The sequence below is a fragment of the Mesoplodon mirus genome (genome assembly GCF_964341445.2).
Source record: "Mesoplodon mirus genome assembly, chromosome: 11".
NCBI classification, from domain to species: Eukaryota; Metazoa; Chordata; class Mammalia; order Artiodactyla; family Ziphiidae; genus Mesoplodon; species Mesoplodon mirus.
In genome coordinates this window covers 75,459,982-75,479,138 of record NC_138987.1, presented here as the reverse complement: position 1 = coordinate 75,479,138, position 19,157 = coordinate 75,459,982, and positions in this window count along the sequence as shown.

Here is a 19,157-nt window from a genome sequence, read left to right as displayed (position 1 = left end):
TGGGAAACCTGGCAGCCACTAGAGCAGACCTCTCTCTCCCCTGCCTCAGGGGCAAGCCAGTATGCATGAACTCCTCATCTGGAAAGTCCAGGCTTCCCACAGCCCTTCTGTCTCTCCAAGCCATCCTCTAACCAGTTAAAAAGGCTTGCCTTCCTTGAGTAGGACCACAGGACTTAGGTATCTAGTCTGTGGTTCAAGCTGCCTACTCCCCAAGGCAGGTGTCCACCCACGTAACCTCCCTTTTCCTCTGAGTCCCCACCCAGTGGTACAGGTTCTGACTCAATTGCTTTTTTTCCCTTCCTACATGATACATGTGTATCTTTATTACAGTCTTGGTTGTACAGAAGTCCTCCTGCCAGTTTCCAGTTAGTTTTTCAGTGAGAAATTTTCATATATAGATGTATTTTTGATGTGTTCATGGAGGGATGTCAGATCCATGTCCTCTTACTCTGCCATCTTGCTCCCTCCTCCCGACTTCACACTCTAGACTTCCAAAACTATAAGATATTAAGTTTGTGCTGCTTAAGCCTTGAAGTTTGTGGTAATTTGCTCTAGCAGCAATCAGAAACACAAGTGTGAAGTGGAAAGAATCAACATTCTCAAGGCTCTCTAACTTTGTGAAACTCAACCATTAATCTTTATTTCTTGGACAGATATGATGAGGGAAGGAGAAAGGTGAATTAGGAACTGTGCAGTATCAGATGTGAAGTGTGATGTGTAAAGAGGGAAAGTATTGATTCTAGTTCCTGACAAAATAAGAATGCAAAATGTTAGTCCTAGAGTAAACACTAAGATAATAATAAAATGAGATAGAGGTAAGAATCCAATATAAAAAATGAATAAGAAATAAAGTGGAACACTAAAATACATTTGATTAGTCAAAAATAATATGAGGGCTTCCCTGGTGGTGCAGTGGTTGAGAATCTGCCTGCTAATGCAGGGGACATGGGTTCGAGCCCTGGTCTGGGAAGATCCCACATGCCACAGAGCAACTGGGCCTGTGAGCCACAACTACTGAGCCTGCACGTCTGGAGCCTGTGCTTCACAACAAGAAAGGCCGTGATAGTGAGAGGCCCACATGCGGTGATGAAGAGTGGCCCCTGCTTGCCACAACTAGAGAAAGCCCTCACACAGAAACAAAGACCCAACACAGCCAAAAATAAATAAAATAAAAATAAATAAATAAGAAGACCCCAAGATTACAATTTAAAAAAATAATGTGAGAAAGGTGAAAAGGAAGAAAAATAACAACAAAAAAGGAAGAATCAAAAGGAAGTAGTGAGATGATAGGCTTAAACCTAATGATATCAATAATTTCACTAGATGTAAATAGGAGAAAAAACAGCATCAAAATTCATGAAACAAAATCTAAATGAATTAACTAAACAAATTTACCATCACAATAGGATATTTTAACAATCTTCTCACAGTAATCGATAGACCATGTAGATAGAAATTTAGTAACTATATAGAAGATTTGAAAAACACTATAACTACCTGAATCTAATTGATGTCTAGAGAGAATTACATATAGCAACTTCAAAATACATATTCTTTTAAAGTACAAATGGAACATATAGTCTAAATGATTGTACATAAATTATCAGTAAATAACAAAATATTGAAATTAAACAAAGCATAGATTAGAAAAGAATTAAATTAGAAATTAATAACAATAGGATATCTGGATAATTCCATAACATATAGAATTCAAGAATTATCTTCTAAACAGCCTTCAGGGTGAAAAAAATATTATGAGGAAAATAAGGAAATATTTCAAACTGAATGATAATTAAAAGAGCATATTAAAATTTGTGGAATGCAGCTATAGCAATACTTAAAGAGAAATGTACAGCTCAAAAATGCTTATACTGGAAAAACAAACTGATTGGAAGTAAATGATCCATATTTCTACTTTAAGAACCTAGAATAAGATGAGCAAATTAAATCCAAAATAAATAGGAGGAAATAACTAGTATGATAAGAGTAGAAAACAATGAAATAGAAAAATGACAAATAAATATATATGTGTGTATCTATATATATATTTAAATAAACAAAATTGCTAAGCCACTAGTTAGACTAATCAAAAAAAATAGGGAGAGAAAATAGATTGCAATATCAGGAATGAAAGAGAATTTATTACTTCAGATCCTACAGGTAGTAAAAAAGTACAACAAGAGCACATTGTAATAGATTTATGCAAATAAATTTGACATATCTGATAAAATGGAATTCTCTGAAATATATGCATTACCAGAACTGACACATAAAGAAAAAAAAAATCTCAATCTCTTTAAATTTTAAAGAAATTGAATTTGTAATTACAACATTTTCACAAAGGAAATTCCAGATCCAAATAATTTCACTAATGAATTCTCCCAATCATTTAAGAAGAAAAGAATCAGTCAAACACAAACTCTTTTCAGAAACAGAGGAGGAAGAAACATATTCCCACTCACTTTTTACAAGACCAGTATATCCCTGCTATGAAAGTTTTACAAAGAATTTATAAGAAAACAAAACTACAGACTAATATCCATTATCAATATACATATAAAAATCCCTGCCGACATATTTGCAAATTAAATGCAGAAATATATGAGTAGTATAATTTATTAGGATCAACTAGTTTGATTTCAAGAATACAAAGTTAGGTTTAAAAATTAATCAATGTAATTTACTACATTAAGAGAATAAAGGAGAAACATCATATGCTTATATGAATAGATGTAGAAAAAGCATTTGACAAAATTCAGCATTTTCCCATGATGAAAATTCACCAAAATGTAGGAATTGAAGAAAACTTCCTAAACTCAATACAGGCAATGGCAAATAGCCTTCTCTTAACATATATTTAGTGATGAAAGATTGAACACTTTCTCTTTAAGATGTGGAAGAGGACAAGGGTTTCTTCTCACCACCTATACTTATTGTTCTGGAGGTCTGATCAGTTTAATGAGGCACTGGAATTTGAAAAAAAAGGAAGTAGGACTGTCTTCCTTTGTGGATGACATGATTTGTGTTTATAGAAAAATCCTAGAGAAAATACAAAAAAATACTAAAACTTTAAATAAGTGAAATTAGTAAGTTTGCAAAAATCCAAGTTCAATACACAAAAAATCAACTGTATAACTGTATACACAGAAAAAACTATTGGAAAATATAATTAAATACCATGATCTTTGAAAATTCTTAGAGATAAATTTAATAAAACATGTACAATACCTCTATAGTGAAGAATGCAAAAATACTCCTGAGAGGAACTAAACAAAACTTAAATAAATGGAGAGATATACCATGCTTATGGATTAAATACACAGTAATATTAAGATGTCTGTTTTCCAATTTATATAGATTCATCCAATGTTAGTCCAAATATCTGCAGGTATTTTTTATAGAAATTGACAACCTGGTTCTGAAATTTATATGGAAATGCAAAGGACCCCAAATGACCAAACCTAAGGATTTGAAATCTCTGATATCAAGACAGTATAAAGGAACAATTATCAAGACAGTGTATTATTAGCATAAGAATAGACACATATAAATGGAATAAAATGAAGAGTCCAAAATTAGAGTCACATTTATAAGGTCAATTGACTTTAGAAAAAAGATGCAGAAGCAATTTAATGGAGAAACAATAGTCTTTTCAATAAATAGTGTTAAAACAACTGGACATCTGTGGAGTAGAAACACTAATGTTGACCCCTACCTTACACCATACAAAACTTTAAGTTGAAATGATATTAAATATAAATATACAAAATTATAAAGTTCTGAAAAGAAAATAAAATAGAATATTTTCATGATCTTGGAGTAGGAAAAGATTTCTTAGGTTATAAGAAGCATAAGATAAGAAACTGTAAAATTTTAAGTTAGGATTTATCAAATTTAAAACTGCTTCTTACCATTACAAAATAAATAAGCAAGCTGTGTATTTGGATATTTTGGAAAAAATATTTACAATACGTATATTTAACATAAGATTTTACCCATTATATATAAAGAATTTTACAAATTGTTAATAGATAATCCAATAAAAAATCAAAAAATTTTCACAGACACTTCAAAAAAAGATACATGAATGGCCACTTAACACACAAGAAGTGGCTCAACATAGTTATTTAGAATAAAAATTCAGATGGAAATTATAATGAGGTATCACTACAAACCCCTTGGAAAGGCTAAAGTTAGAAATACTAACAATACTAACTGTTGTTTAGAATGCAGAGCAACTGAAACTCTCAGGTATTGCTGGTCAGGGTGTAAAATAATACAACTACTTTCAAAAATAGTTTGGAAGGTTTATGAGGTTAAATATATTCTTACCCTAGGACCCAGCAATTTGACTCCTAGGTATTTATCCAAGAGAAATAAAAAAAAATATGTTTATAAGAAGACTGGTGAAGAATGTTCATAGCAGCCTAATTCATAATAGACAAAAACTAGATTTAATTCACATGTCCATCAACAGGAGAATAGTTAAATAATTTGTGGTATATTCTCATAAAGAACTACTGCATAGAGAAAAAAATGAACTGCTGATATATTCAATGATGTGGATGAATTTTAGACACACTGAGTGAAAAAAGTCAGACAAAAAGAATATCTATCGATGATTCCTTATAAATGAGGTTCTGGAATAGGCAAAATTAATATATGCTGAAAGAAATCAAAAATATGGTTGCCTATCAAGGTGTGCAGAGCTGGGATGGAGCCAGAAGGAGCATTAGGTAAATTTCTGGGGTTTTGAAAATAATCTGTGTTTTGATAGGCATATGGATTATATGAATGTATATATTTTTTATGTTTGCTAGACATCAAAAGATTCATGCTGGAACAACATGATGGATGTAGAGATTATGTGTAGAACTTTCTTTGCTATTAGTAAACATTAGAGAATTCTACAGGAAACAAGCATATGAATAAATATGTATTTCTTATGGCAGTAGCTTACAATATTGTTATATTAGTATACCTCAATTAAAATAAACAGCCCTAGCTAGTCTACAAATTTCATGCCATGTTTCACATGTTTACATAGAGCACACCTCATAGAATTATCACAATTTTAATGTTTTTTTCCTATTATATTAGTTTTCCATAACTCTTACCCTACGCACACAATTTACATGTCACCAAACCAACAAGAGTGAATAAACATAGCTCAAGATGTGCTCAGATTTAACGTTATTAAACAATGACACTTACTTTTTCTTTTACTTTTATTTCTTTGGATGTGTTTTAAAATTCTGTTTCCCAAACTATGGAAATGAGTGTCAACTGCAGATCTGATTCAAATGCATATACCACATTCTAACCCAGATCTACCAAATAAGAATCTATGGGTGTTTTTCTAAATAATTACATTAAAAACAAACAAACAAACAACAAAAAACACAAGCTCTTTTGGTGATTCTAATTTACAATAAAGTATAAAAGCTTCTTTTATACATTGGAGTTTCTCCATCTTTATTGCACATTAGAATTGATGAAATAAAATTCATGTTTTATGGCAAGACAAGAAAAATTTAAATGTAAACATTTACTCTGCCCATTTGGGTCTCTTCCCTCCCTTTTAGTGTGTATTGTGCATCTGCATTAATTGGAAGGAGATAACATTTCTTTTTAATCTTGTGAAAGATCAAGATGACCCACCACTTGATAACTCCTTAGGAGATAACCTTCCTTCTTAATCTTGTAAGGGGTCACGATGACCCACCACTCACTTTATACATGCAGATCTGGATTGTTGATATGTCATTTGATGTATAGCCTTTTGTTTGAAAAATTTACATAACTCTGCTTAGACCTCTAATGTGTGGAACAGTCTTCAGAGCTTTCTAAAAGACTGTCTCCCAGGTTATAATCCTCAGGTTGGCTCAAATAAAGTTTTCTATTTCTTTCTTAGATTGACTTTTGTTTACTTTTTTCATCAACAGAATCATTTGGGGAGCTTTAAAATATGTACTGGCTTTTGTCAATACCATTTATCCACCATCTTGCATTGAGTCTGGGCTGGCTTATCATGTAGGTGACCATACATTTGGTATAATTTCTTAGGCACAAAGAATTTTATTTCCATCCAAAATATTCCACATTTTTTTCTAGTAATGCTTGAACTCACCCTGTTCCCCAGCCCCCCAAAACAACATCCACACTCTTCCATTAAAGATAAAGATTAAAATGCAAATACTCCCATGAAAGAAAAGTATTGTTTCCCAAGAGTGGCACTGTTTGAGCACTTAAAGGAAAAAGGGTAGAATCACAAAAGTGGACTAGGCTATGGTGGGGGATGGACATTTGCAAGGTAACTGGGCTACTCAATGCAGAATTTTCCCTTCATAGTTTTGCCATAAACTAGTCTGTTCTACAAAGCAGAAAATGTTACTGGACATAGACTGTCATTGCAGATAAGGGAAAAGAAACAATGTCTACCTTCCATGAATTTATGATCCTGTAGAAATGAAGGGGTTCTAGGAGTGATGGAATTTACAGAGAGAATGTGAATGGCCATTGGTTTGTTCTTGATAATCTGCAAAATCTGTCTGTATAATCCATGAAGATTTGTCTAGAAAAATTGACTCTGCCTTCTTGAACTTGTATGTCAAGAGTCACCCAATTCTAAGAAAGTAAAAGAGAATTAAAAGACAATAAAATTCTCTGTATAATATGTAATTAACTGGAGAATTGAGGAAGGCTTGCTCTACTTTTAGTGGCTGATTAAGTGCAAATATTTTCATCCTACTGTTAGGGAACCATTGACTGAAACTACCTGTTTTGGCCAGGTGTATTAATAACCAATTGCATGAGTTGTCTCACAGCAGGGGGTCCCATTAAGGAACATGGTGCTGCCACTGAAAACTAACTGAGAGAATTCAGGAGGGTCCAAAAGGAAGGAGGAGATGTCAGCACATAATATGTCCTGCCAACCTCCCAGAAACCCTCACACTGGAATCCATCTTGGCTGAGAGATGTGTGTGCCACCAGGAAGGACCCTGAGTCAGAACAATTATGGGCACAAGCAAGATGATTGGCCGGAGACAACTGGAAAACTAACCCATTACCATAAAATCTTAGACTGTGAGCCATGTGGCAAAGCAGTTCTCCTGAGTTCCCTTACCCTGCTGCTCTCTGCTAAAGAACCATTTTCTGATAAAGTCTTTTGCTTTGTTAATATGTGTGTCTCCTTGGACAATTCATTTCCAAGTGTTAGACAAGAGCCTACTCTCAGGCCCTGGAAGGGCCCCCCTTCTAGAAACACTACCAATCAAAGTGAATCTTTCTATGCTTCTAATCTGAGCAAGCCTCAAAACCACATAGGAGATGAAATAGTGCCTTAGTTTGAGAATTAAAAGTTGAATTATGGACCAGTCTGAGACCTACTGATGAAGAACAAAAACAAATCACTACTGTTATTTTAGACAGTGGTCTTCAAAGTGAGAGATGTGGTAAAAGTGTTACAACATTTATTTTTATTTATGTGTGTCTTGGAAAGGATGTTTTAGTAAAATCAAATTGATAGTAGTGAATGTATGATATGAATAATGTATAAATAAATACTTACACACTGGAGGTACAGGTTTAAAAAGTTGTTACTAATGAGGTGCATGATTAAAAAAACTTAGTGATTTAAATTATTTTGAAAAACAGTAAGTTTTACTTTGGGAGGACTACTTTATATACTGCTTCCTTTCACTGATGACGATTATCACTTAGAGTGAATGGCAGCAGTAAAAATGTCATCTGTAATGTACTCTTGTTTCTTACCTGGAGCATAAATGAGTTTTTTTCCCCATGATTTTCAGTTATAGACATGTAGGGTGGCCTTTGTGTCTCATCTGTGGTCTGAAGCTTTCGTTTATAGACAATCTCCACTCATTAGGAAGCATCTCAGAAAGTCACAGGTGAAAGGCACCTCAGATATTTGTTCTCCCTCCTTATTTTAAAGATGAAGAAACTGGGATCAAAGGGAGAGGCAGTGAAAAGATGTAATTAAAGTTACTCAGTTAAGTCAAGAGTGATCCTTGATATTACAAACAGTGATGTTTCTATTTTTCTAGAAACATGCCCAACGTGTTTACCAGAAGATAGTAACTATTAGCACTAAAGGGGCATCCAGTTTCCATATTTCCTAACAAAATGACATTGAGTATAATCACTGCTTAGTATTTCTGACAATGGCAATTGCTATCTGGCTGGTAGGACTGGAAGGAATCTATAAATCTTTAGTTATTTATTAAGAGGGAAGTAAGTTTGTTTTTTGTCTCTAATGGAAAACAGGAACATTTTTACATAGAGATTTTTAAAATTAACTCAAAGTTTTCTGTATTATATTTGTTTATGGATATAGTGAGAGCTGTATCTGTAGGTTGCTTCTTCAATGAGATGCATTTTGTTATTATTCCAGTATTTTTCTATCATTTATGTTGACTTGCAAAGAAATATAAGATATCCTTGGGAAATCAAGACTAATACATGTTAAATATTTGAGAATATACCCAATTACATTCTAATTTAGAAGGTATAGGTGTTAGAAATCAATTTGCCTTTCAAATTAATGCTTTCTCAAAGAAAATTAGAGAAAGTGTTTTAGTATTTCATCTCCCTAGCCTCTGACTCCTGTAGGTATTCATCCAGACTTTCCGACAGGAAGCATTTAAGCAGCTTTAGTTGCTCCTTTGATTCAGGTTCAATATTAGTCTCCCCCAGGAGGCCTTTGTCTAATGTCATTCTCTAATCATTCTTTCTTTATAATCAGGCTTTGACTCTGTAACTCTTGTGAGTTATGCTTGGCTCCTGTATTTCCCAAAGCTACACTTCTTCCAGTCCTCCTGTGCGCTATGTTCTCAAACTAAAATTTTGATTAGTTTTCTGTGTCTTGTTTGGTTAGGTGCTTTTCCAAGAGCTGCAGTTTGATCTTGGAGACTTAGAAATGGATGGTATCTTCTACTGCATGCTCATAAGGTTATGGTCTGCCTGTTGATCATTAGAGACTCTTATTTTTCACAAAAGCTTCATGCAACCTCACCCATATTAAGATACACTTACTAAATACCCACAGTGTTCTCTGCTCCATGAGAGAGTCTTTAACGCTCCTTCCAGAAAGGAGGATGGAAGCTTGTCTCTTCTTGCCATAAAACCATGGGGTTTGGCTCTTGCATGCAGGGTCACTTTAAGGGAAAGATAATTAATACTGGATAAATGGACATTAGGCTTGGACATATTCTATTGTTGACACCCATTGTAAGTTCAGAAACCTAAAGCAGATGTAAAAGTTTTAGCATAAAACACAAAACACAATTCACCCTCCCAGTACTGATACAATGTTTTGAGAAGAATGCTTCTGGTTGTCTTGGCATGCTGGCTGCTGGGTCTTGTGTTTTGTAGCCTGGAAGAAGATGGGGCAATGCATTTGTCAGCAACAAACCACTGAGCAAATGCAAGCCTCCTATCAAAACAACAGTCCTATTTTTGAACTTTTTTTCTTTTTAAATAATGTCAACTTTGCAGGACAGTTGAAAGAATCAGAGAGAAAACTCCCATGTACCGTTTACTCATTTTCCACATTTCTTTATAAGGCCCTTTAATACTTGAGTGTATATTTCCTATGAATAAAGATATTCACTCTCATAACCATAGTACAGCTGTCAAATTCAGGAAATTTAATGCTGATGAAAAAATTTTTGTGAATATTTCATGCACATAAAGAAGCATATTGCAGTTTTAACATATATCCATAAGGTCAACCTTACTGCTTCTTCATTTTAACCCTTCTATATATTTATATTAATTTACTTATCTTCTGGTCCATTTAATCTGTCCTGTACTGAGTGTATGTTAAAGTCTTTTATTATTAACATGGTATTATTTTTTCTTATATTCCCTGTATTTTTGTCTTTATATAGGTGATTGCTGTTTTTTTGTGTATCTTCATTGTAAACTGTACCATTAGCCTTTATAAGATAATCTTAGTTTCAATTAATGATTTTTGGCCCAAGTTCTATGTTGTCTAATATGGAGATGACAAGCACTTTATTACTGTTACAGTAAATCTTTCCTATTCTTTTATATTTTGTCTTTTTGAATCCTTCTGTTTTAGGTGTACCTTTATTGGTAGTATAGAGTTGGATTTATTCTTTGAGTTAAAAACCTTTGAATGGTTAAGGTAAGCCCATTAACATTTTCTAATGTGACTGACAGATTTGGTATCAACTCATCAAAATGTTATCATTTTATCTGTGTTACTTTATATTTCATTTACCATGTACATTATGTTGTATATACAATTTTTCTTTTCTAAGTGGAGTCTTTTTTCTTTTAAAAAATTTCTTTTGTTGTTTAAGAAGGATTGAATTAAAATCTTCTATCATAATTCTTTTAATCCTACTTTTTGAACTTCATCTTTCACTCTCTGGTTTGTCAGTTTTAAATGGTAAGTTGACTTCAACTTATTACCCATATAATAGTCATAACTCTTATTTACTTTGCCTTTTCTTTCTGCCTTCGTTTTCCATTTTTTAAAAGTTGCATTCTTTCTGCTCTTACCATACATAATGTTTATATACTTTTCTTCCACCTATATCTCCATTCTTGTTTTAGTCTTAGTCTACAATTAAATGTATCAAATATATCAAATGTGCATCATTAGTCCTTTAGCCCACATTTCCCCAAACAAATGAAAGCTGAGCGAGTTCATTACCACTAGACCTGCCTTACAAAAATGCTGAAGGGAGTTCTTCTAGCTGAAATGAAAGGACTTTAATTAATAACATAAAATCATGTGAATGTGTAAAACTCACTGGCAAAGGTAAATATATAGTTAAATATATATTTATATGTTAAATAGTCAGATTCTCTAATATTGTAATGGTGGTGTGTAAACAACTTTCAACTCCAATTTAAAACTTAAAACAAATAAATGAATTAAAAATAATTATATCTACAATAATTTTTTATTGGATACACAAAATAAAAAAGATATAAACCATAACATTAATAACCTAAAATGTGAGAGGAAGGAGAAGTGTAGAGTTTCTGTATGCTACTGAAGTTAAGTTGTTATCAGTTTAAAATAGGATGCTATAAAACATTTTATGTATGCCTCATGGTTAGCACAAAGGAAAAATCTATAGTAGATACATAAAAGATTAAGATAAAGGAATTAAAACACACCACCACAAAAAGTCATCATACCACAAGGAAAGATACAAAAGAGAAAGAAAAGAACAAAAAACTACAAAACAAACAGAAAACAATCAATAATGGGCAGAGAGAAAGTGTTTGAAGTGTTAGGTAGACAAAAGAGATCCAACTATATGTGCTTTAATTCCTTCCGAGAAGAAAAAAACAATAGTAGAGAACTAATATCTGTGAGCTGTGCTCCCTTCTCTGTCTCCAGCTGATCCCTGGTGGTTAGTCTTGTTGATCCCCCAGTTATCCCCATGAGAAGAGAAGGATTTGGCAGTTAGCATATGAGAGATTATAAATTAAAAAAAATTAAAGAGAACTCTAAAAAATTTAAAAAATTAAAGAGAAAATTAAGGAGAACTCTAAAATTTTAAGCATAAGTGACTAAAAAAATAACAATACTAATAATTTTAAAGAAAAATAAATTCCTGAGTACAGCAATTTAACTCATCTGATTTCTAAAATCAATGCATGGCAAAAATATGGGATTACAAATTTTCATGATATGCCTGTAATTGAATTTGTTTTATAGCTTTTTTATATGCACCTCTTGATTTATTATTATCATGCTTTATTTCCTGCTTCTTCAGCCTTTAAAACTTCACAGCTGTGCTCATTTACCCATCCTATATAGGCCTATATCTTTGTCCTAAATTCTGGAACTGATCTGTATGTTATGCAGGAAATTACTTGATCTTGAGGCTAATAACTCAGAGATCTTGTTTTGCTCATTGTATTTTAGTGACAAGGTTCCTGATTTATTCCTTCTGTTCTTGAAAACTCCTTTACCTTCGATTGTGGTTCTGCTTTGACCTTAGTCTTTTTTAGTAACTGAAGTTCTGTTCCTGGAGTTCAGATTCTAACATGAGACCCAAAGCTACTGGTTCCTATTCACCTTTTCCTTAATGATTCAGAAATGTCAATGAATAAACACTGCTCATAGCAAACTGAGGCTGTAATCAATACAATGATGAAATTTTGTAGGTTTTTTTCTCTGGTTTTACCCAATCCAACTAAATGCTTGATTTATAACCTTTCAGAAATGAAAAAAATGTTTATGATAATATGAATATATATGTGATCATGAACATATATCCATATATATGAATGTGAATTTATATTTAATGTATAAAAGATTATACTATAATCACCCACTGTAATTTATTTATTTATTTAATTTATTGTGAACAAATGTATCTGGGGTATCTTGCTTGACAATATAATAGGAGAAATTAAAAAAAATTAACTGAATGTTAAATTGAAAGAATAAAATCACTCTCTTCAATATTTCTTTCTAAGTGCTGATGGAGTAGTTTCAAACTTTCAGTCCCTTCATTGGCTAAGGGAGTTATTAAGAGAGCTTGACTCAGCACCTGGACCGTTTATTATTCCTGGCAGATCTGAAAGGGCAAAGTTTGAAAGCAGGAGGCAATCTAGGACTGCTCTGAAAAATAATGTGAACATTATGATTTTATTTATCTTCCTTTTTTTGGGAAATATAATTAAGGTAAAAATTTCCCCCAACCCAGAAAACCTCTCCACAAAGGTAGTAGGGAAAGAAAATCATTTTATTACTGAATAAAACATTAACCCAGAATGTGATGCAAATCACAAGCAATGTGATAAGAGATTACAAAGACATTAAGAAATCTCATCCTTTTATATAGCCAAGCAGATACAACCCATCACATGCATGTCCTCAAGATGAACAATAACTAGTCCTCAAATAGGAGGACTTGACAGCACAATTTGTCACACATAGTTCATCCTGGATTTACCTGGTAATTGGGGTGGCCATCTCTGTTAGCTGATTGGCTTTATTCAAAGGAAAAACAAACTTCTCATATCTTTATGACAGGATATAGTTCTGAAACTTGGAGCAAAGTTGCCCACTGAGGTTAGGCTCCTGCCATCCCATAAAAATTGGGGGCAGTTTCTCCTCAGGGGTGCTATTTCCCTTGATGTTTACATTTCAAAAAGATGGTTACCAAGTCTTTGAAAAAGGCATTCCTGGGTCATAAAGCTGACAAAAGTCCTGTCTAGTCTTCAAAAGAATTGATATATATTTCAAAGAGAGGAGAAAGTACTAACATTATAAGTTTTCTAAAGCAAAGTCTCTAAGGAAAAGGGAGGGGGAGAAATCTCTTCCCTTAGTTTTAAAAGTCAGAATTAAGCCTCTTAATATTAATTGTTATTTGTCTTTATATATGAAATAGGTACCTTAAAATTATGAATGTAGTTAAAAATTTTTCTATACTTTAAGACTTTAGACTGTTCATGAAAATTAATATTTGTCTTGAGTAGGGGTGTGTGTGTGTGTGTGTGTGTGTGTGTGTGTGTGTGTGTGTGAAATAATCAACTTTCATTTCTTTAATACACAGGAGAATCATTAATTGTGCCTGAAACTTATACTGATAGATCTCCAAGGAGAGTGTTTGGGAGGCCACTTGTTGCCTGACTTGGAGAACCTCAACTGCTCCACCTCACCAGACTTCTGTAGGTGGTTACTGACTGCCCTACTTAGATCCTTAGAACATTACTCTCTGCTGCATGACTCATGCTTGGGGAAAGACACTGTTGGAAAGAAGGTGTGGAACCTGGAAGGAGATTCTGTGGGTGAAGGATGGACTTCTCTCCCAAACAGTGAGAGAGCTAAAAGAACTAGGTTTTTATTTTGTATATTTTGTATGCATGGTATGTATGGTATATATGTATGTGTGTATGTATCTAGGTATGATATATGCACGTACGTATGCATTCCTAGAGAACCAGGTAAGACATGGCAGTGACCATGAGAGAACCTCCTATGAAAGTTTGACTTCAGGTCAAACTTAGCTTTCCCCCAGGGCTATACAGAGTTATACTATACAGAGTTCTAAATTTCTTTCTCTGGTGTGGTTTACTTTATACCACACTGTCAGGTAGTATATGTAATGTGATTGTACTTCAAAGAATAAAAGACATAAGTAGTAAAGGGAAACATGGCCTGCCCTGAACATCCTTTCTTCTATGACCTGAGGTGAGAGCAGTTTGTTATTGAAGGGCTGGCCGTACAAGTTCCAGGCAATGGACCTATATATGTGTATATGTATATATATATATATATACACACACACACATTTTAATGGTTCCTTATGTTCCTTCTCAATGAAAAATTAACCAGTAGATCTAAGAAAGAAATGGAAAACTTTATTCAAAGCAAATTTGAAGATTATGACCCAGGAATAACATCTCAGAAAGCTCTGAGAATTGTTCTGCCTGTTAGAAGTCAAAACACAGTTATATAAGTTTTTTTTGAGACACAGGGCTATACATTAAATTACCTATTATTGACAGTTTACACAATCCAGATCTAAGTGCCATCCTGGCCCCTTACAAGATTAAGAAGGAATGTTATCTTATAAGAAGTTGTCTTGCTGGTGCTAGGAGAATGTTGCTCTTTATGGTTGAGCAGGTATTTCTGCTGATAGGGGAGGTTTAATGAAGATACACAATGCACAATAAAGGGGAGAAATGAGGTCAAAGAGCAGAGAAAGTTTTTTGTGTTTAAATTTTCCTTGTCTTGCAATAAAATGTGAAGTTTATTTCGCACTTAGGAAAATTTTCTGGGAGCAAAACAATCAGATCACAGAATATATATTTATACCTATTGCAAATTGTCTCTAAGAAAGGAAATATCAAATTACATTCTCACCAAAAGTGTATAGAATATCCAATTTACTTTTATTTCACCCTCTTCAGCCCTTAGCATCATCATTCTTTTAGGCTTTTTATTTCTTTAGGAAAAATACTGCTATTTAAAAAAATATTTAATCAAGTATAGTTGATATATAGTTGTGTTAATTTCTGCTGTACAGCAAAGTACAGTATATATATATATATATATATATATATATATATATATATATATACACACACACATTCTTTTACATATTCTTTTCCATTATGGTTTATCACAGGGTATTGAATATAGTTTCCTGTGCTATATATAATAATTTGCATCTGCTAATTCCAAACTCCCAATACATCACTTGCCCACCCCTCCTCCACAGTCTGTTCTCTATGTCTGTGATTCTGTTTTGTAAATAAGTTCATTTGCGTCATACTTTAGATTCCACATATTAGTGATATCATGTATTTGTCTTTCTCTTTCTTCAGTTAGTATGATAATCTCTAGGTCTATCCATGTTGCCACATACTATACTGTTTTAAATATGCATTTAAAATTATTTGTGATGTTGTTTGTATATTCATGTTTATTGCCATTTGTATTTGGAAAGTCAAAATGGATTCAGTATTGCTAAGAGAGCTCTCTAAAATGGAACCGGGAGGCCACTGAGGAAATGTGACATACACATCTCAGCTCAGACAGAATCTGACTTTTTGACCACTTACTGTCTTAACACAAGCACCCAGAACATCCTCCCAATGTTCCAGAAACTAAAAATACTTATCAGACCCTTACCTTAAAATAACTCATGATAGTCTATTTATTGAGGAAGAAGAAAATTTCCTCTACCCTTTTAGGTTATTCTGGCTGGCCTAAGAATTAAACTGACATAAAACAGATTAACAGGAGAAAAATCAAACAAATATTTAATTATATATATTATATATATTATATATATATATTATATATATATATATATATATATATAATATATATATATATGTGAAAGACTCAGAAAAAATGAGTAACTCACCAAAATGACCAAAACCCTCACCTTAAATACTATCCTCAGATAAAGGCAAAAGAATTTGGGGAGAGTCAGTTATAGGAGGTGACCAGGAAAAGCACAGTAAATAAGGGTAAGCTTGTTATGCAGATTTAAGTCAGTGCCTTCTCCATTGATAAGAGTTTCTAGAGATTTAGTCTTCCTCCTCTTCCCGGTACAGTGAGGGAGACACCCTTACAAATGGAGATTTCCCTTACAAGTGCACACGTTTCTTATAAAAGTGTAACTCCTACTTGGCTTCAGAGTTTCTCCCATGTCTGCTGTTTCTTAGAAATTAACCAGTTTAAAATAATTAATATGCCAAAAGACACATTTTGGGGTGGCAGATTCTGCTCCCCAGAGGACACATCCTAAGTAATTTGGGACAGCCTATCCCTTAAGGACAAATATTTCCTTTCTTGTGTCAGAGTACAGCCTCATGACTTTTACCTTTATAAGCCCTTGACTCTTTCTCTTCCACAGAGCACTCTTGGTTTTACCCAAAACTGTGTTTCCTGAATTGCAATTCAATCAACAATACCTCTTGTTTCGCTTTTGTATTGAGACAATTTTCTTTAAATTGTGTAAAGATTTACAAGAGTTTTTTTTTAAATGTTAAGGATCTTGTTATCAGATCTGTAATTTATGATACATTTTTCCAGTTTTTAAAAAATATTTTAACTTCGTTTATGGTATACAGGTTTCAAATTTTATGTAGTCAAGTCTTTCTTTATGCTCCCTGAGTTTGTATCATACTTAGGTTTCCTTCACTTAAATATTATAATAACGATATTATAAAACATGCTATGTTTTCATCCAGGATTTATTTTATCCTTATGTTGCAGGAAGGCAGACCCCTTGCAGGGCCTGAGAGTGGGCTCCTGTCTAACACTCAGAAATGAATTATCCGAGGAGACACATGTGCTGAAATAAATTGAATTATCCGAGAAATGAATTATCCGAGGAGACACATGTGCTGACAAAGCAAGAGACTTTATTGGGAAGGGGCTCCTGGGCAGAGAGCAGCAGGGTAAGGCAACCCAGAAGAACCACTCTGCCATGTGGCTCGCAGTCTTGAGTTTATGGTAATGGGGTTAGTTTCCGGGTTGTTTCTGGTCAATCCTTCTGACTCAGGGTCCTTCCTGATGGTGCGCACATCGCTCAGCCAAGATGATTTCCAGTGAGAAGGATTCTGGGAGGTTGGTAGGCCATATGGATTGGAGTCTCCTCTCTGATTTTGACCTTTCCTTAATTCTTCCAGTTGGTGGTAGCTTGTTAGTTCCGCATTCCTTACCAGAACCTCCTGTTGTAAGATAACTCATGCAAGCGGTTACTATGATGCCTGGCCAGGGTGGGCGTTTATGGTCAGTGGTTCCCCTAACACTTACATTATTCAAATTTTAACCTACATATAAAAGATTATATAATGGATGTTGATGCCTAGGTTTATTTTACAAAAATATAATAATGGATTTTGAAATAGTTTTTTCTTCATTACATGATTTACCATAAGTTTGTAAAACAAAGAATGTTGCCCACCATCCCGTTCTACAAGAATCAAGTCCTTAGTCACTGCAGTCACTGACCTACAATATACCCTGAAAGGATTTCAGGGCAAAGATCAGGATGAGACACTCTGTGCTCTGAGAAAACAGGCAAAACAGACCCTTGTATAATTAGAAATTTTTTATGAATCTGGATTCTTGCATCTTCCCATACTTAGAAAAGCACAAAATCATTACCTGAGATATCTGTTCCTCTTGACTAGTAGTAGATATCTGTTCCTCCTGACCTTCTACTGAGATGTATGCTTGACTGCACATACATATTGGCCTCACCCCCTAACTCTTTGGAGTATTTCCTCAGAGCTATCTGAGAGGCTGTCTCTGGACTACAGTCCTCAGAAAGTCTTCAAATAAAACTGATACTCACAGCTCTCATGTGAGAATGAGACATAATTATATTAGAATTTTGACATTTATTCTAGCACCTCATAAATATTTAAGACAAACCAGAAGTTACAAACTACACAGTAAACATAAACAATATTTAAATATGTGTCAAAACTGTGAACAAATTCTGCTTGGGTTTTCAAAGAAAAACAAGTCTTGCTTCTTTAAGACTATCTACTGCTAATGAAATTTGATTTCCAGGGAGAAAATATCTTAATCTAAATGAACTGTCTTAGGAAAAAACAGGTTAGTCCTTATATTTTTTACATTACCACTTAAAGCAGTTATAATACATTTTAAGAGACATTGAACAGTTATGTCTATTTCCGCACATCAAGGTAAGAATATATAAAATAAGGGATTACCACTTATGTGCAGATATATTTCTCCCCTTGATTAAGAATTTCGGTAATATCAATACAATTTCATTCAAACCGACTTCTAAAGGCTTTTTCTCAGAGACCAATATATAACATTGTGATTTCTTTAGAGTTTTAATACAAGTAGGCATGTGTTTTCACAATGCAATTATACATGTGACAGCCATTTAATTGGCAGATCATTTTTTAAGATTCTTTTTGTGGAAATATAAATGTGAAACAAAGGCCCTTAATACTAACCAACTTCAGCTCTTCCTCCATATTTCTATTATTAACTTCATTAGGTAGTCTTTATGGTAGTCATTGAGGTAGTCAGATATCCCTTTAAGAGAGAAACTGCTGCTGGGGGTTACTTAGCTGACAGTATCCAGCTGTGAGTTCTTTCAGGCTCTGACTCAGCTTTAGATCTGAGTCTATGTTCTTCCTGGCAACCCCCAGGTGATGACTGAGCACAGTGTTATTACAAGGCTCACGGCACCTGCCTAATGTCTTCTAACAAAAGTCTTTGTGCTAAGCCCCACCCTGGGCTGGCTGAGAACTTCTCGGAGCTGAGGCTTTTCCTGCCAATCTTCCTTCATTTCTCATCTCCTTTCACAAGTGTCAGACCTGTTTTGCCATCTGGAGGTTTTACCTGCCAACTACTGCTCTCTTAATCTTGTACCTTTCTCAGCCATTTCTCCTGATATATTTATATACATACATACATACATACATGCATACATACATACATACATATATATATATGAGTACATATGTATAACTATATACAATATATAACAATATATAAAATATGTTTATGTGCAATTCTAACTCTGCCTTGCTGTCTGCTTCCCAAATGATCCTACTGACACATTCATTAAACAGGGAGCTGTGCTAGGTATAAATAATATAATGCATAATGATATATTAATATATAA